At 35.0% G+C, this 22,367-nt stretch overlaps 1 protein-coding gene across 1 annotated transcript in view; it reads right to left on the reverse strand.

Annotated features, from left to right (window-relative positions):
• Window positions 1-22,367, reverse strand: part of DPP6 (dipeptidyl peptidase like 6) — a 1,195,887-nt gene that overhangs the window by 1,057,966 nt on the left and 115,554 nt on the right. The gene's annotated exons all lie outside the window — the stretch shown is intronic.

The following is a 22,367-nucleotide window of genomic DNA, read 5'->3' on the forward strand; positions in this document are numbered from 1 at the left end:
TCTTGATCTGTTCTCTAGATCTGTAGTTTTTCTTGTATTTCACATTTTGTTCTATTTTCTCCTTCTTTATAATTTGTTTTGTTATTTCTTGGTCTCTCAGAGCTTCATTGGCTTCCCCTTGTCCAATTCTAATCTCCAAACCATTATTTTCATCTTTGAGACTTTGTACCTTCTTTTCTAGTTGGATAATGATTTTTCATTATCTTGTTTCTCTTGGATGGTTTTTAGTTTAGTTTTTTTTTTCAATGTCTCATTTAATTTTTAAATTCTTTTTTTGTGTTCTATAAATTCTCTTTGGGTGGGGAACCATTTCACATTACTCTTTGGGGGTAGAAGCTTCTTTTTTTTTTTTTTTTTTTTACCAAAGTGTCCTCCTCTAAAGATGAGCCCTGGTCTTCCCTATTCCCATAATAGGTTTCAATTGCAGAGGGGAGGTTTCTTTCTTTTTAGACAGTTCATTTAAAAAAACAGGAGGTATTAGTGTAAGCACTTCTAATCCTGGGGTGGGGGAGATGATGTCCCCCTTCAACTCTCCCCTCTGCCTAGGAACTCTAACCAAGAGCTCCATCCTCCTGCAAGTAGCCATAGTCAGCAGGGTGGGTGCTGGGCTATATCTGAAATCACCAGGTGCTGGTTCCTTCTAGCCCTGGACAGTGTTTTAGCAACACTGGTAGGCCTGGCATCCTAGTCAATGGAGGTGCACTCAGTCTTCCCACACTCAGCTTCCAACCCAACAAACAGTCCCAGAGACGAAAATCTCTGTGGTTCCTGCAGAGGCTCCAGCCACACCTAGTCTAAACCTAGGGGGTTTCCACTTGGTATCTCTGTGGAATTAACCCAGAGGTGCTTGCTCTTCAGACAGGTTAATCCCTAGCCCAACGGTATTTCTTCAGCTCTTCTAGGAAGTATCCTGTTCTGCCAGGTCTTTTTGGTTTTTCACCAGTCTATGTTTGCCCTCACGTGCAAATTTATTACATTTGTGGGGGGAATCAGGAGAGCTTGAAATTTACTAATCTACTCTACCATCTTCCCAGAATCCTCCTTTTTCCTTCTATGTTCTCAAGAAGGATGCTCTGTTGGTCAATTTGCTAAAGAAGATAGGAGACAGTACTGAAGAACAGGTAGAAGGTTTGGTCTTTTCAGAGAAATGAGTCACCATTTCCTATTTCAAAACTCAAGGTAGCCACTACCTCTTATGCAATGCCTTCCCAGAATCCTCTATTCTCATTGTAACTGCCCCTTCTGTTTCTTGATTTTCTTGTCCTATTTTTAAGGTACTTTTGTTTTCACATTTGAGCCATTTGGTTTTTGGACATGCACAGCCAAAAAAAAAAAACAAAAAAAAAAAACAAAACAAAAAAAAAAACCAAAAAAACCCAAAAAACAAAAAAACAAAAACAAAACAAAAAAACATTTTATATAAGGAAAATTGACGAAATCTGTTAGTGAAGTAAGATAGTCTTTCAGATGAAATAATGAAACAGATATACTCTTTTGAGGACTAGATTGAAAAAATGTTTCTCAGAAGAAAGCACTTAGAGGATCTATATAAAGCAGAGCAAAGGTCTAGGGAAACTATAGTTGTGGGATATTATGGCCTATCAGCTCATTTGTATGGCTGTTTTCAAATTTTTTTAAAAAGTACAAATAAAATGACTATTTGAACAACTTAGGGAAGATTAAATAAGGACTTCTTGGTTTATAAAGGACAAGAATAGAGATATATTGTGTTTTATTTCATGGAATTGCCAAAGAATAGCATTTTGTTTAAAGAATTATCAAACATAAGGAGCCAGAAAAAATGAGGTTTTGTGAAGAATTTATAAGCACATATTGACAGAAGAAAAGTAAACTGAGAATAGGAGGTACAAGATACAGGAGAAAAACAAGGCAAAGGTCTCTGGTTGAGATAACTGACTTTTCACTTGCTTTGATGGGAGGCTGCTGATTGGAAAAAGGTATTGCTTTGGTGGTTGGCTAGAAAAATCCTGGAATAAGAGACAGAAACAGAGACAGAGGAGAAGAGAGGAGAGGAGAGGAGAAAAAAGAGGAGAGGAGAAGAGAAAAAAAAGAGAGGAGAGGAGAGGAGAGAAGAAGAGAGAAGAGGAGAGGAGAGGAGAGAGAAGGGTAAGCAAGGAGGAGAGAAGAGAGAATGGAAGGGAAGGGAAGGAAAAGAAGAGAAGAGGGATGGGAGGGAAGGAAAGGAGAGGAAAGGGGAGGAAAAAGGAGAGAGGGAAGGGGAGGGGAGAGGAGAGGAGAGGAAGAGAGGAAAAAAAATCTGATGACCTAGATATAATTAGCTATTAGTTTGGACTTCTGGTTTTATCAGTGGTAAGGAATTTTCCAGCACAGAAAATCCTTGTACTGCTACAGAGCTACAGAATTGCACCTGATATCTAACAATTCTTGCTAAACTGCCTGGAGAACTGAGAGTTTAAATCACTTGCCTATGGTCACTCTCCCAGAATTTGAACTATGATCTTTCAGACTCCATCCACTACACCATGGAACTTCTTGTACCAAACTGTTGATTAAATATTTCTAGCAACTGTTGGATTCCAATTAAATATTTCATACAACAGAGAAGAATCTAAAACACAATTCCAGGGTCATGTTGACTTGTGCTTTTTTTTCTATCCCCACCCCCATACCTAAAACAGTAGGGGCAAACAATCCCAGAAGATACATGGCACCTTTCTGCTCTGCTTGTTTAGTTTACACAGGCTCTCACTTTCAAAGACTGAAACAGGTTCCCCATTACCTGCATTCATATTCTCCTCATGCAAATATGCTCAGCAGCTTTTAATGAGTTTGAGTTCACCTTGATTTCTTCTGAGGATAAAGAGCAACAAATAGTGCTTTTAATATCACAGTCACCCCATGCCCTTAGCTTGGGTACTGCCAGGAAGGGTTTTCTCTAGTGAGTTATGTAATGTCATGGTGAAAGCAAAGCCCAGAGGCTCTGGGCAGACAGGGAACTGGCTGGAGAATCATCCAAGTCCTTTATTAAATTCCAAGCACAGGGAACAATTCCATGTTCCCAGAGATCACTCAGTGCTGTCTTCCACTTATTTTTCTTTCTCATGGATATGTAGACTGAAAAAGCCATCCAGGACTTAGACAGATATGATTCAGGGGAAAGCTGGGCAGGAGGCAAAGTTGTTTTCTCCTTGGTCCTTTTTTCAGTACCCTTTTCCCCAAAAGAAGAACATATTTTGCTATAAATGGGCTATTGGTTTCCCTACCCAACAATATCAGGTTTAATTCTACAAGCACCTATTATACACTGCCCATGAACAAATCATAGAGGTAGATAAGCTTAGTGGATACAGTGCCTTCCTTGGAGGCAGGAAATCTGGGTTCATTTGCCCATCTGGCACATCCTGACAGTAAGACTCTAGGGTTGCCATGACCTCTCAGTGATCTGGGAGATTCTCTAAACCAAAGCTTCTTAAACTGTGGGTCATGACCCCATATGGGCATCACAAAATGATTTATTACCTGTAAATAATTGATTTATATACTATTTTATACATCTATGTACCCAGGGTTGCATAAAAATTTCTTGGGTGAAAAGGGATTGCGAGTAGAAAAAATTTTAAGAAGCCTTGTTCTAAATCATAAGTTGGAGAGCAGTTTGTGAATACTACTTGTAAAGGAAGTATCTTCATTGGAAGTCCCCTATATCAATGAAATCATGAATGCATCCAGAAAAAAAAAAAAAATGTGCAAAGAAGTCTAGTGAGTTATTAAGGCAAAATGAAAAGCAGAGTAATGATACAAGTAAATGTCCTCATAAAAATTAAATTCATTTCTTTATAGAATTCTGAATTTATGAAATACATATATCTGTTTTCTGCACAGAACTTGAAGTCTCTGACTTAAGAATTATTTAAGCTAAAGGATATTAAATGACAGATGGCACCTCCTACTGGCCCAGTGGGATATGATCACCTGACTCCACTGGACATCCTTAATTGGAAAATAGGAATAAGTTAAGCAGCTGAAACCTAGGAGCTGTTAAAGTAGAATGAGGGACTGTTTAGCTGAAGGCTAATTTCATCTTTATTTCTCTTTGTCCATGGTAGATGTTGAATAGATATTTAATTGAATCATAGGATTTCTGACATAGAAAAACTCTTAGACAGCATATGCTCTTCATTTTGCAGCTGATGAACCTGAGGCCAGAGGGATCAATCGGTTCCTAATGAGTGAAAAAAAAAATAAAGACAAATACACAAAGATTAACCTGTCTAGAAAAGGGGTACTCTAGATTCTAAAACCAGGAAAATATTTTTAAAAGGTCTAAACAAGTGTATATATATATGTATACATATATTGTATTTAATATATACTTTAACGTATTTAACATGCATGGGACTTCCTGCCATCTAGGGGAGAGGGGAAAAGTTGGAACAGAAGTTTTTGCACACACACTCATATAACAATCCTTATAACAAGAATGTGGATATCATTTTAATTACTTCAACAACATGTAGGATTATTGTATTAATGGAATAGCACAGGAATATAATGGAAAGCAATCTGACCTTTTAGTCAGGAAATAAGAGAACTTAATGGAAATTCTACTACTTTACTACTGTTGTGACTTTGTGTAAGTCATTTTATCTGTTTAGATCTAAATTAATTTCCAAAATGAGGGTGTAGATTTTCTAAGGTCCCTTTTCAACTCAAAACTAACAAACAAACAAACAAACACCAAAACACTGTATGAGTTAAATAGCAAATAACAAATAGCAAAACAAAACATTTTAGTATGGTTTGAAAAACACTGGATTGAAATGAAGACATCTATGTTCTATTACAGATTCTGCCTCTAAATATATGAAATTAGACATCACAACCTCTGTAGGCTTCTATTTTCTTAACTGTAAGAGATTGGACTAGAATTAAGGATTTTTAATCTAGTATCTGTTAAAGGAAGAGAGAGAGAGAGAGAGAGAGAGAGAGAGAGAGAGAGAGAGAGAGAGAGAGAGAGAGAGAGAGAGAGAACTATTTCAACATAATCGGTCTCCTTTGTAATCCTATGTATTTTATTTAATGCATTTAAAAATATAATTCTGAAAAGGGGCTTATAAATTGATCAGACTACCAAAGAGGTTTATGACCAAAGGAAGTTAAGATTCCCTGGACAAGAAAATCTCTAAAGTTTCTTTTAAAGTACTAAAAGTTTTATGACTATAATCTCCAAAAAAGCATCTGGATTATTATTTAGGTTCACCCTTGGGGAAATAACATTCTTTTTGAGAACTGGCTTTGAAGTTTGATTATATTGGCTATGAGTACCAACTACTCCCTCCAAAAGCAAATATTTGCATAAAGAAGAGAGAGAGAGAAATACTTTGAACAGTATATAATTATGTAAAAAGTCTATATATCTTGTCTTAACAATTATTATTGGGTTTTTTAAAGATAAATTCAATGGTCCCTCTGCACTGAAATCTCAGAGCACCTGCTCTCTCCAAGTACAGGTTGATTGTGACTTGCAATGTGTTCAAATAAAATCACTATTTCTATACCCCATAGGGATAAGCTGGGATTTTAGCTACCTACAGTGTTCCAGCAGGATATAAAGATATGGCTTAGGGCAGCCCCAACCCCCCATAACTACAGCAGCTTGGTCCCCTGATGAAAGCACCAGCTGGGGAATCAGAAGCCCTTCATTATTGTTAGGATTCGAAACTGTGGGCTTCTGTTCCCTTCTTATGAAATGGAGGATATAGCCTATACTAACTTTATCCTCCTCCAATCCCAAGTGAAAAAGCTCTAAGGGTTAATGTGGGAAAAGTGTACTAAATGATGAGCATTTCCCAAGAAAAATGAAGCTCTAGAAACAATAACAAGTTTTACAGTTTTAGAGGGAAAGCTTCATAGTGTTTCATTCATGCTAGCTGTATGACAATTTTGAAGTTTTTTCACCTTTGAAGGGAAGGGTAATATTTCTTGCGCTGGCTACTTCATAGGGAGGAAAATGTTTTGTGAGGAAAAATATTTTGTAAACATGAGGGCAGTATAGAAATGAGTTACTTTGGTGTTGTTAGAAAACTAGCAAAAATATTGAAAAATAACCATAGAGATGGGGTGGGGATGGAGGCAAGTTCATAAATATTCATGTAGAAAAAAATATATCTCTCTTTCATAGAGGATAAAGCAAAATTATCTATCTAGTAAGCTTTAAGGATTTAAGAACACATCAGCTTGATCTGCTCCAAAAAGTTCCTCATAAATATACAGTGATTTAATTTGATTCATTTTAATCAAAGAAGCAGTGTCTAAGGAAGAAAAGGTATAGGAACAGATGGTTCAAGGAAAACATTGTATTGTTTGGAAAATTTTTGAGATTTTTGGAAAAAATATTTCTAGTAAGTGAAACAAAATGATGCGTTCATTTTTAAGACAAAACTTAAAGCTTAAGTATGACAACTTCTGCTGATGATTTAGGTTTCAAATTCTCTCCTCTCCTTGCCCTCCCCCAGTCTCTCTTTTCTTCTTTTGTTTCTATATATTTAGTTTTATTTTCATGAATTTGGTTGTCTTCTGAATTTCCAAAGTCAAACTCATTGAACAACATTTGAATTTGCATGATTCCTAGATTAAAAAGAATCCTATAACTCCTTTTCCTAATTTATAAGCCTGGGTCCAAAAGCAGTCCACTATATCCTTTTGAGAATACTCATCTGAAGGGTTTTTCAATTGATTTGAGGCTATGATTTGAATGATGCCTAGAATGTAACCTATCCTAGTTAAGAGGATAGGGGAAAAGAAATTGGAGGGAAAGGAACAGTACAGCTAGGAAGGTGATAAGAATATTGCTGATACCATCCCATTTTTCACACCATGTGAAATTCCCAACCAGATTTCTCTATTGGCACAAATGCTGGAACAAAATGTTGCCTCTCAGAAAGTTCCCAGTGCTACTGCCATAATAACTCTAAAACTTCAGAAGGGCTATTGTTGTTCTAGTACTGAGTCATCCTTTTGGCAGTAGTGGGAGTTGGGATGAGGTTAAGGATGAAGTCAAGTGATCTGAAGTCCACAGTATGTATGGATGGACACTGCATGAATCCTATGCCATTCTCTAACATATCATTACCATCTGATTCAATTCAATTCAATTTAGTCTAGCTTACCAAACATTTATTAATACTTTCATTTTTCTGAAACTGAAATTACTGCCTTTGAGATCTGGCCACTTTGGCATAAGGATTTGAAGTACAACTGAACATCCAACTAACAAGAGAAAATACCTACCATTCTACAAACATTGCCTGCCAGAAACCCAATGAAATCAGGCATAAGATGAGCAAAGGATGTCATTTTCAATTCAATACTATTAGTATGGTATAGGCAAGCTTTATAATATGTTTCCAAATGTCAAGTGTTTGAACAATCTAAATGTGAATTCCTTTCATTCCAGCATGGCAGGAAAAAAAAAGTGTCAGATTTGTACTTAGATGCCTGCATTTGATACTGACTATTTTAAACACCTGTATAAATGTAATCAAAACATTTCTCATTTCTGGGACTCAGTTCCATCAATCCTAAAATGAGATCTTTAGGTCTCAGCACTCCTCTGAGGTCCTCTAACTCTAAATCTAAGATCATATATAATCTCTTTGAAATAAAAATACATTTTACATATTGAATTATCAGATAAATAGATCAGACATTGAGAAAAATTATGTTTTCTAGGTTTTATTTTCGTATTTAAATGAAACAAATATTTGTGAATTAATGTTACCAACAATTTGTAAAGAGAGTTGGTTAAGGTGGTAAAGAGTTCATATTGTGAAAATACAGTTAATGACAAGTACAAGTAATTAATTTGGATGTAACTTCCTTTAAAAAAATAACATCTGGAATATTAGATGTGAGCCCAGAGCTCTTTGGATTTTGGTTATTTTTGCAATACACTGGTGCCCTCTAGGTTACAACCATGTGTCTATAAATTGTCTTTCTGAGAATTTAGAAGAACAGTGTATATTTACTAAGAACTGTTTTGTCTAATTTCATTTCAAAAAGATGGATGAAGCACAGTCATATCTTGGGGCAGGAGCTAGACTGAATTGTATTTTATCCAGTGGTTTTTAAATACAAGCAAAAATTAACTTCTCTTAAGTTGGCAGCTGAGCAAAACCAGCTACATGTAGCAGGGTAAAAGATAGAGGGAAAGGTAGGCTAATCTCAGAATACAGATGTTAAATTTTCAGCCTCCTCTAGGATGTTTTAACAATGACTATGTAGTTCTCTAAATTTCTTAGAATGAGGGGTGGGGTGGGATGGGGTGCGTCAAGGGCATAGGCTTTGAGAGCCTTTTGACTTGGATAACACAAGTGGGTCTCATCCTTAAATTCAGTCTTTAAAACTGTGGTCCACCTTACCAAAGAAGAGGATTACTGATCTAAGACTCATGATACAGCAGAGTAGGAGAGTAAGAAAAGTTCTTGTGTAATTGCAAGGACATTAATTAGTGGCATGTAATTATGAAACTGTAATGCAGCTGGGATGTTAAGGAGGGGAATGGCATGTTCCTTGCAAAATGGTCAGGACCTCTGCTTTCCATCTTATCAGCAGGAGGCAGAACTCATTGTGCCCTGTGTCCTGTCACACTGTGCCAAGGCACCAGGTCAGGAATGACTCAATGGGAGGTCACAGCCAGCTGAATTCTCCAGGCAGCTCTCTCCTCAGAGGTTTCTAGGTCAAGGTTGGCATCAGCTTGACCCCATTTGTCTTTCAAGAGCAGATGAGATCATAGTCCAGATCTCTATGGTGCTAGGTGACCTAGAAGTGGCTGGAATCCTCTCTGATCACTGACAATTGACAGGTAATGCCCCCTGTTTTGATGTCAGGAGCCTTGGGATCCCAGAGAAAATGGATTTATAGTTCCACAAATGCCCAAACTTTACAGATGAAAATGTAAGGATCATATAGCAGGAGTGTAAATTCTCCATTTTCCAATTCTAGGGGAAAAAACAACCCACCTCCTCAATGAGCATGGGCCAGGAGGTGAGGGAGGGTAGAAAACCCCTTGGTAACAGTATGGAAGTTTCTGAGAAAAGATTAGTAGACAAGGTGATAAGTGAGGAGTGCCTGACATGTAGGATTTCTCTTGCATGTTCTAAATAATACTCCTAATTGCCATGCTTTTTTTTTTTTTTTTTAAACAGCTACCAATTTGGGGAAGATGAGTTCTTTGTTAAGGCTTTCAGAGAGAAGGCTCTGAGTAGAGGCCCTATATACAAAGTATCCATGGATATAGGAAAATAACAAAGATTTCTACTTTGTTGTTGGCTCAGGAGCAAAGGACCTTTCTACAATAATATAATCCAAATGCTTCAGTCTCCCTTTCCATAGCAATTAGCTGTTATCATGGATTAATCATTAATTAATCATCTAGTCTTTCTGACCCTGTTTCTTTCTCTATATACAAAATGAAGTTAATAATCCTTGCTTTACCCACTTTATTCATAGGGTTAGTGCTAGGAAAATTATTTCTATATCTGAAAGTACTGAACTGTTGCTAGAAACTTACATACTGCTACCAAGGTTTGTTTTTTTTTTTTTTTTTAATGTTAGAACTGTTTTACAAGATGAGATCCTTGAGGCTCATTAAGGTGAGTGGTCTGTATAAGGTTATATAGCTTTCAAGTGTAAAGGTCAGAACTTGAACCTATTTTTTAAAACACCAAGACCTCCTCCTTCCCTTTCCTTCCTTCCTTCCTTCCCTTTCCTTCCTTCCTTCCCTTTCCTTCCTTCCTTCCTTCCTTCCTTTCTTCCTTCCTTCCTTCCTTCCTTCCTTCCTTCCTTCCTTCCTTCCTTCCTTCCTTCCTTCCTTCCTTCCTTCCTTCCTTCCTTCCTTCCTTCCTTCCTTCCGTCCACATAGGGTATTATATCCTTACCTACAGATGCTCCCGAAAGCATTATTTTTCTCTTTTGTACCTCTGAACCCTCCCAAGATATCTTGGGGTTTACTGGCTAGATTTCTTTCTTAAGGACCAGTCTGATTCTTTTTTTTTTTAATAGTTTTTATTTACAATATATATGCATGGGTAATTTTACAGCATTGACAATTGCCAAACCTTTTGTTCCACTTTTTCCCCTCCTCCCCCCCCCATGGCAAGTTAACCAATATATGTTAAAATATATGTTAAATATAATATATGTGTAAATGTCCATACAGTCATTTTGCTGTAAACAAGAATCGGACTTTGAAACAGTGTACAATTAACCTGTGAAAGAAATAAAAAATGCAGGCAGACAAAAATTGAGGGATTGGGAATTCTATGTAGTGGTTCATACTCATTTCCCAGAGTTCTTTTGCTGGGTATAACTGGTTCAATTCATTACTGTTCTATTGGAGCTGATTTGGTTCATCTCATTGTTGAAGATGTCCATGTGTATTAGAATTAAATATCATATAGTATTGCTGTTGACGAATATAATGATCTCAGATCAGTCTGATTCTAACTGGCTATCTATAGGTCCTAGGCCAAGCCCCATTTGATCATTGTTTTGGACCTGATTGACTCAGATTGAATATAAATAACTGTAGTTTCTGCCTTTGGCCAGAATCCCTGAGGGTCTTTTCTCATATTCATTTATTTGGGAATTTAAGATTTAACTTATTTAAGTGCTTTAAGTACAAAACAACAGCTCAATCTGTGCCTTTTAAAGTCACCAACATATTACAATGAAAGGAAAAAAAAAAAAAACAGAAGTCAAGACCTCCTTTCTTCTCATCCTAAAAACCTCTTACTTCTTATTTGTCAAGTACAAAAATAAATAATAACATCTCATAATCTGATGCTTGAAATTTATTAGTACATTTTGTATTAGTATACGTATATTAGTGCAATGTACATTGCAATGAAATGGCTCATATTTAGGTGGTACCTTATAGTTTGCCAAGTTTTTTGCTCCTAACCACCCTTTAAGATGGACAAGGAAAGTAGGAGAAAATAAAAATGAAGTTTGGTCAGGTGATGTGATATATTCAAGATTAGTCAGTGAGGAAGTGCCAGTTTGAGGACTTAAAGCCAAGGTTTTTGATTGCAAATTCAAGGTAATTTCTATTGATTTCATGGTGGTTTTTTTTTTTTTTTTTTTACATCAAGTGATTGAAAAGTTCTTGACACACTATAGATACCTAAATGTTTGCTTATTTAATTGATTAATTGATGATCAAACACTTTAGGGTATTCCCAAGTTGACTTTATTTTTTTATTGCCAATTTCTTTTTTTTCATTGTTCTCAATAGTATTTGTCCCCAAATACACGTAAAAATAGTTTTCAGAATTAATCTTTGTAAGATATTGTATTCCAATTTTTTTCTCCCTCCCTCTCTTGCTTCTCCCTTTCCCAAGATAGCAGGCAATCTGATATAGGTTAAACATGTACAATCCTTCTAAACATATTTCCATATTTTTCATGTGGTGCAAGAAAAATCAGACCAAAAGGGAAAAAACCCCACAAGAATGAAAAATCAACCAAACAAAAAAAGTGAAAACACTATCCTTGGATCCACATTATGTCCGCATATTTCTCTCTCTGGATTCTGATGTCATTTTCTATCCCATGTCTATTGGAATTGTTCTCAAGTAGACTTTGTAATACAAATTATATGATTTTCTGGTGTGCGTGATTCCTTTAGATCTCATCAGCATATTGGGTAGAAAGCAGCTTAAAAGGAACTAAAGTAGGAGAGAGCTCTTGTGAGATAGATGCCTGCAGTGAAGTGGAGACCACTAGTGGAGATAGAACAGGGAACCAGAGGGCAGTGGAGCAAAGGCTAGCTGACAGCTCAAGGATGCTATTGATAGGGTATTCAAAGAAACTACTCAAAGAGAAGAGGACCAATTATCCTAAAAGAAAACTAGCATTTGAAATTCTGAATTTGGAATAGTGTATAAGAAGGCAGGAAAACCAGAAGTCAAAAGTGGACAGCAAGGGTACAAGCTAGGAGCTCTATGATTTTCCTCCATTTTAGGAACTTTTGAACAATTATATTTGAATCTGAGTGTGGATCATGTGATAATTGTAATGTTTTCCAATGTCTGCAAGCCACTATATATTATCCAATACTTATGTTATTAGTAGAAGGTAGTTTTTTCTGACTATCATGTCAGTAACTTTCCCATCACTATACAAAGCTACATTGTCTTATGTTGATAAAATTATGTAATATTGTATATTTTTATTATCAATATTAATGTCTTAATTCCTTATTAGACTTTCATTTCTTTGAACACATTCTATCTTATGTAATCATGTAGCCTTCCCAGAAGCTAGTCCAAAGCTCAACATAAAGTGCAGAATGGATTAATGGATGGATGGATGAGTGAATGGATGGAGAAATGAATGGATTTCTTTGTAAAATTCAATTCAAATGTCTCATTGTGGAGGCCGTGTTAACTTGTCATGGAATTCTAACCTGGGAAAATGCAAGTTCTATTTACTATGAAAGAAGATTTCTTCTAGGTTCCTAGAGATAATCTGTTTTCTTATTTTCAGCCTACCAGATAAGTAGAAAGTGACTTAATAATACTAAAAATTGACCACATGTCTAAATTGACCAGTTTGGTTCTGGAAATGGTCTTAAGCTCCATGTTACCCTTTTTTTTTGCCTTTGTACTGATTGTGAAGAATGATAAAAAAAAAAAAAAAGGATTAGAAGTTACTAAGAATCACATCACTTTCAGATCCTCCAGAAGCATTACAAAAAACCTCTAATTATTTCCTAACAGAGAGAAAATGACTGGTTGCCAATGTGATTGTCATTTCTGAATCAATTCTTTGTGTCAGTAAGATTACTATTCTGCTTGAGCAAAGTTTAAAATCATTGACAGATTAGAAGAAAAAATAAAAATGAGAAGGTCCAGCAGACAACAGAATTAACCCCACCCTGACTTATTTAAACAAACTATTTGCGTTGAAAAATGGATTAAAAAACAACAGATATCAATATATAATCACAAATTTATATAATCTGGCTTATCTACACAGAAAAAAAATGAGTGAGTGATGAACGTTCACTATCTCAAGCCAGGGATTCTTAACCCTTTTTATGTCATTGATCTTTTTTTGGAAAGCTGATAAAACCCAAACTGAACAGGAAAAAATAAATTATCTTTTGAAACAATTGTGGTCATAATAACCATAGGCTTTTCTCTAAAACAAAGGTCCATCTTTTTAATATCAATGTTGTTCAAGAGAAATAATGGTTACCACAAGGGGGAGGTACAAGGTAGTAGTGAGTAGGCAGCACAATTAAGTATATGTATGTATTCACTGAAGAATTTACTAGGAAAAAAGACATAAGGTCTTAAAGAATATCATCAGTTATAAGTCATGATAAAAATTTTGGTCAGGTGAGAAGGAGAGACAACACACAGAAAATAGGTCTAAAGGAAAGCTCATTTGTCATCTACCTGTTGTTCCTCTCTAGCATATTGGGTAGCCATCCATGAAGGATTTGTAGGAGAGCACACACTGGAATTTTACAGAATAACATGTCAATATGTTGAATTCTGCAAGATGAGGGAATGAATACCTATACTGATGGGATTACAGATTCATTAAAGTAATGAGGTTTAAGAATGCATGAGTGGAGAGAATGAATGAAAATGATGGCAACTAAACTCTTCCAAATTCCCCTTCAAACAACTTGAGGCATTATTTTAAATGCCTCCAGTCAAATTCTGGAGCAGTAGAAGTAACAATAGGATGGTTTAAAAATAAATTAAAATGGTGAGAAAGAAGGATATACTAGGAGAATAGGGAATAAAGTGTCAGAATGAGGTAAATCATTTCACATAAGAGGCATAAAAGGAAGAACTTTGACAGTACTTGAACCTTATTTTTATTGGAATTGGTTCAAAGAGAAAATAATTTATACTCTCAGTTATGTATAGTAATTTATCTTCTTCTACAGAAGTAGAGCGAAGTAAGAGAAGAGCGAAATAAGAGAAAGGTGAGTGACAGAAGGGAGAGTGCATTGAGGAGTTGTTAGAAGCAAAACAGACTTTTGAAGAAGGAAGACATGAAAGGAGACAGAGACTGAGAGATAGAATGAGAGAGACACACACAGACATAAAGAGAGAGACAGACAGACAGAGGCATAAACAGAGAAAATGGAAAACAGGATGGAGGAAGACACACAGTAATAACTAGCAAATGGAATATACTCACCTATAAAATGGAAGCAAATAGCTTAGTGAATTAAAAATGAGATTCCCTGACCAAAAATAATGTATTTACAAGAAACACACTTGAAACAGAGAAATATGTTAGGATTCTTACAAGGTACTTATGCACTTAGTTCACACCTTTAAAGGAGTTTGCTCATTGGTCCACACATTAGACTACACCTTTAGAGAGCATATAAAAGCCCACACTCTGGGAGGAGGAGTCAAGATTTCATTCCAACTTCTAAGTTCCTACTAGCTGGAGACACTTAGACAAGAGCTCTTGGGAACCAAAGAGAGAGAGAGGCCTCTAAGAAAGCTAGTCGAGCCCCAAGTGAAGGAGACAAGACTTGAAGGAGAAAATAAAAGATCTGGAGATAAGATCGGAAAGAGACAGTAAAGGACTTTAACTCCTGGCTGCTTTTTGGGATTACTGAACTGAACTGAAAGGAAGGCTGCCTCCAGAAGCTCCCCAAGAATCCTGCTCCAAGAGAATGATTACAATCTAGAGAGAAACAGAACATTACAAAAAGGTCTGGTGCCAGAATAGAATCTATTATGTTTCTGTTGAAGTAAGAAAAGAAGTGGAGGTAACAATCATGATTTCAGACAAAGCAAAAGCAAAAATAAATCTAATTAAAAGATATAAACAGGTCCTACATTCTGCCCTTTCAGAATTAGATAAATCTAACAACATAAATAGATAAGAAAGAAATTAGGGAGATGAATAAAATCTTTAAAAAGTTAGATATAACAGACCTCTGAAGAAAACTGAATGGGAATAGAAAAGAATATTCCTTTTTCTTGGCAGTATCTGACACCTACAAAAAACTAATCATATATTAGGACATAAAAACCTGATATCCAAATGCAAGAAAGCTGAAATATTAAATGCATCCTTTTCAGATCACAATGCAATAAATTAATTTCAACATAGGATCATGGAAAAGAGATTAAAAATTTATTTGAACTTAAATAATCTAATGCTTAAGAATGAGGGAGTCAAAGAACAAATCAGAAGTAATCAAAAATTGAATTAATGGAATGTCAATGAGACAACATACCAAAATTTAAGGGATGTGACCAAATTAGTACTTAAAAAATATTTCGATCTCTAAATACCTGGATCAATAAAATAGAGAAAAAAATTATTGAATTGGACATGCAATTAAAAACTTAGCAAGATAAGACATTTAAACAATAAAAAACTAAATTGGAATTCCTGAATATCAAAAGAAAGATTAATAAAATTGAAAGAAAATCTTGAACTAATAAATAAAACTAAAATCAAGTTTTATGGGGAAAATAAATCATTGTTTAATTTTATTTAAGGAAATTTAATTACCAGTTTAAAAATTGAAAAGAGAAAATTCTCCACCAATAAAGAAGAAATAAAAGCAATTATTAAGAATTATTTTGTTCAATTATGTGCTGATAAATCTTGACAATCTAAGTTAAATGTGTGAAATTTACAAAAATATCAACTGTCCAGATTAACAGAAGAAGAAATAGAACACTTAAACCTATACTAGAAAAAGAAATGGAACAAGTCTTAAATGAGCTCCCTAAGGAATAACTCCAAGACAAATGGATTAACAAGTGAATTCTTCCAAAGATTTGTAGAACAGATCATTGCAATACTATGTAAATAATTTGGAAAAATAGGCGAAGAAGGGGATCTACCAAATATGCTTTATGACACAAATATGTTGTTGATATATAAACTAAGAAGAGTAAAAACAGAGAAAGAAAGTTATAAATCAATTTTCCTAATGAATATTGATGCAATTATTTTAAATAAAATACTAACAAGAATGTTACAGCATGATATCACAAATATCATGCACTATGATCAGGTATACAGGGTTGGTTCAATATTAGAAAAACTATTAGAATAATTGACCATATCAATAACAAAAACAACAAAAATTATATGATTTTCTCAATAAATGCAGAAAAAGCTTTTGACTAAATAGAATACTCATTCTTAAAAAGCATAAGAATAAATGGACTTTCCTTAAAATGATAAGTAATATTTATTTAAAGCTATTAGCATATGTTTAAACAATGAGGTGATTTAGGCCAATTCCAATAGGCTTGATATATTATTATAATTGGGGGAAGCGAGGGACAAAAATTTGGAATACAATGTTTTGCAAGGATGAATGTTGAAAACTATCTTTACATTTATTTTGATAATAAAAAGCTATTTAAAAATAATTAAAACCATCAGCAAATTCCAGCTTCTGGGACAATAATTCACTATTTGACAAAAATTGCTGGAAAAAATGGAAAATAATGTCAGAAACTCAGCATAGACCTCCCACCACATACCAAAATAAGGTCCAAATGGGTACATGATTTGGGCATAAAGGGTGATATCATAAGCAAATTAGGAGAGCAAGGGATAGTATCTATCAGATCTTTGGAGAAGGGAGGAGTTTATAACTAAATAAAAATTAGAAAACATTATGAAAAACAAAATGGACAACTTTGACCACATTAAATTGAAAACATTTTGCACAAACAAAACCAACACAAATAAGATTAAAAGCAAAATACAACGCTGGGGAAATTTTTTTTTTTACAGATAGTATTTCTGATGAAGGTCTCATTTCTAAAATATACAAATAACTGTGTCAAATTTATAAGAATACAAGTCATTCCTCAACTGATAAATGGTCAAAGGATATAAATTGACAATTTTCAATGATGAAATTAAAGCCATTTATAGTCATATGAAAAGATGCTCTAAATCACTATTGATTAGAGAAATACAAATTAAAACAACTCTGAGTATCACATCACACCTCTAAGATTGACTAAAACAATGATAAATGTTAGAGGGGATATGGGGAAATTGGGACATTAATGCATTGTTGGTGAAGTTGTGAACTGATCCAACATTCTGGAGAGTGATTTGGAACTCCCAGCTCAATTTACAGAAGAGGAAACTGAGGCAAATAAGGTTAAGTGATTTGCCCAAGATCCTACAGCTAGTAAGTGTCTGAAATCATATTTGAACATAGGAACATGACTCTTTCTAACTCTAGGCCTAGCATTCTTTGCACTATGTCACCTAGTTGCTATTTGTTTAAGCACTAGCAAAATGTGGATATTCAGGACATTGAAGGTATTTGGAGGGTTTTATATAAGGGACACTTTTTGAGGGGGAGAGGTTAATTCCAATTTCCTGATTTTTTACAGATGAGGAAACTAAGGTACTAGTTCAAGTCACAAAACCATATAACTAATAAATATATGTAGTGGTATTTGAAGCCAAGTCTTCCTGATCCTAAATTCAAGTGCCCAAACTACTACCCACTTCTATCTTCATAAAATTGTTGCTCTGTTTTGTCCAAAGAACTCTAGCAATCTGAGTTACTATTATTTATTATTAATCATATTATTATTAGTCATAGCTCTAGCTTCTTTCCTTCTGTCCCAAAAGGCTTCATAGTTCAGAACCTTTAAGTCCAGAATCTCCACACATTTCCAATTGTTATCTGGGGCACACACATTAGTTAAGATTTGTTACTTCTAAATAGTGGCTTTTTGGATGCTCTCCACACACCCTAGACTGCTTGGTCAGGAATTCTGTGGTATACCCATATTGATGAGAATATTTTCTCTCACAGTAGAAATAAGAAAGGCAATTCATGTAAAATCAGTGTCAAATCACCTTCCAGAATTAGATTGTCTCCTCTTTGTACATCTTAAAAATATGTCTAATCCCTTTCCTTCTCCTCATCTGCCCCTATTCTGACTAGCTGTTATTCATTCCTCTTTTCTTTTGGCATCATGAAATGTCCTCATTTTTGTTTGAACCCAGACCTCTGAAATGTCAGGAAGAAAGTTGACTTTCTATTTCCAGAATACACAGAGGGAAGGCCAGCTGTAGAAATTGTGAATAAAGCAGAGTTTATCTAGCTTCTGCTCCTCCTCCCTCTTTGGGGTCCCCTTCTTTCCTTGTGCTCTATACCAGGTGCCTAAAATCCTCATGAAGCCCACTTCTTTCCCCAGGAATATATTAATTCATCACAAATCCTGCCAGTGGGTCCATTCATTCATTTTCTCCTTAGTTATTCTTTTTTACTTCAATACCCTGATGACTCTCTCCTTTCTCTGATTATTTTTTATTTTGTATGCTTCTTCCCTCATCACAGGATCATAGATCTAACACTGGAAGGAACTTACAAAGTCATCTACCTCAATATCTTTTTAGGGATGGAAACTAAGACTCAAGGATATTGTAAATTATGTAAAGTTACACAGGAAGAATAGCATCAAAAGCAGGATGAAGGGCCAAGGTCCTTTTAAGCCATAGCCTTTTCATATGTGTGTGTATACTTATACATATATATGTGTGCATATATATATATGTGTGTGTTTGTGTTTATAAAATCTTCAACTTGCTAGTTCTTGTTTCATATATATGCTTCTGAAGAGTGACAGTCCTGTCCAAGAACCAAAAAGGTCTTCAAAAGGTCTTGTCCTCCATCTTTTTATCTCTTACTAGCATTGGGAAACCAGTGAACATAAAGATGCCTTGCAATTAATCTAAAGTTACTAGGATGCTGCAATCGCATCTATTTCCTAAGATTGACTCTAACTTTTACAACTCTTTGGGGAAATTCACTCTAGCATCTTGATTTGAAGTAGAAATGTCAAAACATTTTGTGCCTGTGAAACAATGTTTTGGTTCTTTCATAATTTTCCTTGCTGGATCTGCCAAGTATAAAATATATTTGTACTTAAAACAAATGTTATCTCTCCCAGAACCTAGACTATTCTCCCACCCACTTCCAGTCACAAATAGTGAATGCATGGCATACAATAAAGCTATTTGAAATTAATTCCTTAGGCTTTTAAGTGAAGTTGAGAGAATATTTCTTGAGTATTTATGCTCCCAGAATTACAGCAAATATCCAAGACTATAATGTGGTCTCATCGCTCTAGAAACTTACAATCTAGTTGGACAGAAGCCAGTAATGTAAATGGAGAAAGAAAAAATTTACACAGAAAAATGAGAGTAATAACTTCATGGTAATAATGGATGAACTTTTAGTCAAGAAAAATGTAGGTTCAAGCCCTGCCATAGGTGTGATCATGAGTACCCTTATTGTACCCAGGAAATGTTGAAGAATATAGCACTAAAATATAAAATATGTACAAATAAGTTGTCAATCTGTATTGTTGGAGGGTGATACTAGAAGTTTCTCCACACCAGTAATATAGACTCCATTCCACATCCATCCACCCCAAATAACAGGCATTAATGAGTCATCTGTTAGATTTGGGATCAGAATGAGGATGACAAAATGAAAGAAAGAACTGAGAGAGAATTTAGACACCATCTCATTGAAATCTTTCATTTTACAGATGAGGAAATTAAGTTCACAGATGTAATTTACCAAAAAGCATAGAGATAGCAAAAACAAAAATTTTAATGCAAGTCCATGACTCCAAATCTCATGTGGTTTCCATAAATGCATTATGTTTCTGTTTTATTTGGCACAGGGAAGTCAATGCTCTCAGAATTGAGAGAAGGATCAGTTCCGTTTTAAGCTGTCAGGAATAGCTTCAATGAAGAGGAAGAATGAGGAATGTTTAAAATGATTAAAAAGCAATCACATGAAGTATTCATTAGGTCTAACCTAAAGGTAATTGATTTGCACAAATGTGAAGTGTGTCCATGTAATGTGTTAAGATTCTATATTCTGTGTTAAGTATTAAGTTACCAAAGAAATCACATGATCCCAGAGTATAAGCAATGTCACTGGCCTAAAACACTATCCTCATGTCTGAGGATGTGAGTGCCATATTTAATGTGAGTCACATCCAGGAACTAGCTTAGTTCAGGCCCTGAGGAGATCTGACTCACTGGGCATGATTCTTTCTTGCAGAGGAATGGAGACAGGCACTCCCATGATGCTTTAGAATGATGAGGAAAATCCCACTATAGTTGACATAAATTAGGGGACATTAAGGACAGTCTGTCCTGGAGGAGAAATTGGTGGTCCCCTGTGTGTAACTTAAGGGGTCTAGAAAGACCCTCTGTTCCCAAACCTTTCCTATCAGCCTGCCCAATCCTCTTAAAATCCAGCTTTAAATATTCTGGCCCATTTGTCATTTTTCACACATGACTTTTTTTTTCTCCTGGGTCTGTGCCTTTGAACTGGGTGTCACTCATATACTTAAAGTGTAGAACCTCAAGCTTCAAGAGAGGATGGCAATAAGCATTTATTAAATACCTACTATGTGCTTAGCATTTTACAGTATTATATTATTTGATCCTCAAAAGAACCTGGGATTATTATTCTCAGTTTACAATTGAGAAAACTGAGGCAGATAGAAAATAAGTAACTATTCCAGGCTAATCTAGCAAGTATCTGAGGCTAGATATGAATTCTATTCTTCATGATTTTAGGTCCAGAATTCTATCTATTTCAACACTGACCTGCTTTGAGACTCATTTCCTGGGGCCAGCTTACTCTCTTAGGTCACCTTTCACATACACTCTAAATAATCTTAGGCAAGGCCTAAGAAGAGGAAATTCATAAGAAAAACAGTCTACCATAATTTGTAAGCACACTCCCTTCCAAGGATGAAAACATGCAACTGTTCAAAAACTAATAATTATAGGGATTAGAATAGGTAACTAGCCAAGGTCACAGAGTCTGTGTCAGAGTTGGAATATGACCCCAGGTGTTCCTGAATCTGTGGCCTATTATTGCTCCATAGGCAACCCAACTCTCACATCTAAATGCAGAATTTCTTAATCTAGGGTACATTAACTTGGTTTCTTTTTAATACATAAAATATTTTGATAACTATATTTCATGATATTGGTTTCCTTTAAAATCTTAATTATTTGATTTTATTCAATTTAAAATATTCTGAAAAGGGGGGCCTTTGATTTTATCATAATGCTGAAGTGATTCATGGTCCAAAAAAGTTAATAAAAGTAATTTTTCTCTTTTCCTGTTTTCCAAAACCCCAAAACAAAACAAACCAAAAAAAAAAATATGGAGTCCTGAAAAGCTGGACTGAAATAACTGAATAAAAAAGGAGGGAAGAAACTCTTGCACTACATATCATCTAATCTGAATTGCCCTCTCCCTTTTCTTTCTTTTTTTTGTTATGCCTGTTAAAATATATGTTAAATCCAATATGTATAAACATATTTATACAGTTCTGTTGTTGCTCAAGAAAAATCAGATCAATAAGGAAAGAAAATGAGTGAGAAAACAAAATGCAAGCAAAACAACATAAAAAAGATTGAGAATGTTATGGTGTGATCCACATTCAGTTCCCACAGTCCTCTTTCTGGGTATAAATGGCTCTCTCTCTTCATCACAAGATCATTGGAACTGACTTCAATCATCTCAATGTTGGAAGATCACATTCATCAGAATTGATTGATATATAATCTCCCTCTTCTTTCTATACAAGTTCCCATCTATCTTGTCCCTTCTCTTTTCTAAAGTTTCCTCAGGCCATTTTAGCTCTTTCATATAGTTTTTATTTCTATTCTAGTCAATTCTCCACAAATTCAAGTGCTGAAGCAAATATCAGACCAATGTTGTAGAGCAGCACCACCAAACCAAGGATCCCTAGAATGTAGACAGCAATATTTTTGAGTGCTGCCAGTACTAGATTAAAATTTAATTAGAAAAATTAACAAAAAAACCTATAATTTTGCTGTTTTTAGTTACTTCAGTTGTGTCCATCTCTTCCTGACTTCATTTGGAATTTTCCTGGCAAACATACTGAAATGGTTTGCCATTTCCTTCTCCAGCTTATTTTACACTTGAGAAAACCGAGGCAAATAGAATTTAGGTGACTTGCCCAAGGATTACACTGTTAATGAATATTTCTGACTTCAGTTCTGGCACTCTATCTACTGCCTACCTAGGTGTCCTATAAACAAAGTAAAACAAAACAATAGAATATAAATAATGTTAACATGTGGTCTTCTAAGTCAATATGCAATAGCTAGGAGTTTTATGTACAATTTAATGGCCCCTGTTTCTATTTGAGTTTGACACCATTGCTCTCTAGAGAACCTTTAGCACAGAAGGTTCCAAAAGGATTTTGCTTGAGTTTATGTTTATATTTTCTTAAATGGTAACCAGTTGTCTTTCCTAAATCACCTAAATA

This window comes from Sminthopsis crassicaudata, chromosome 5 (assembly GCF_048593235.1).
Source record: "Sminthopsis crassicaudata isolate SCR6 chromosome 5, ASM4859323v1, whole genome shotgun sequence".
NCBI lineage: Eukaryota > Metazoa > Chordata > Mammalia > Dasyuromorphia > Dasyuridae > Sminthopsis > Sminthopsis crassicaudata.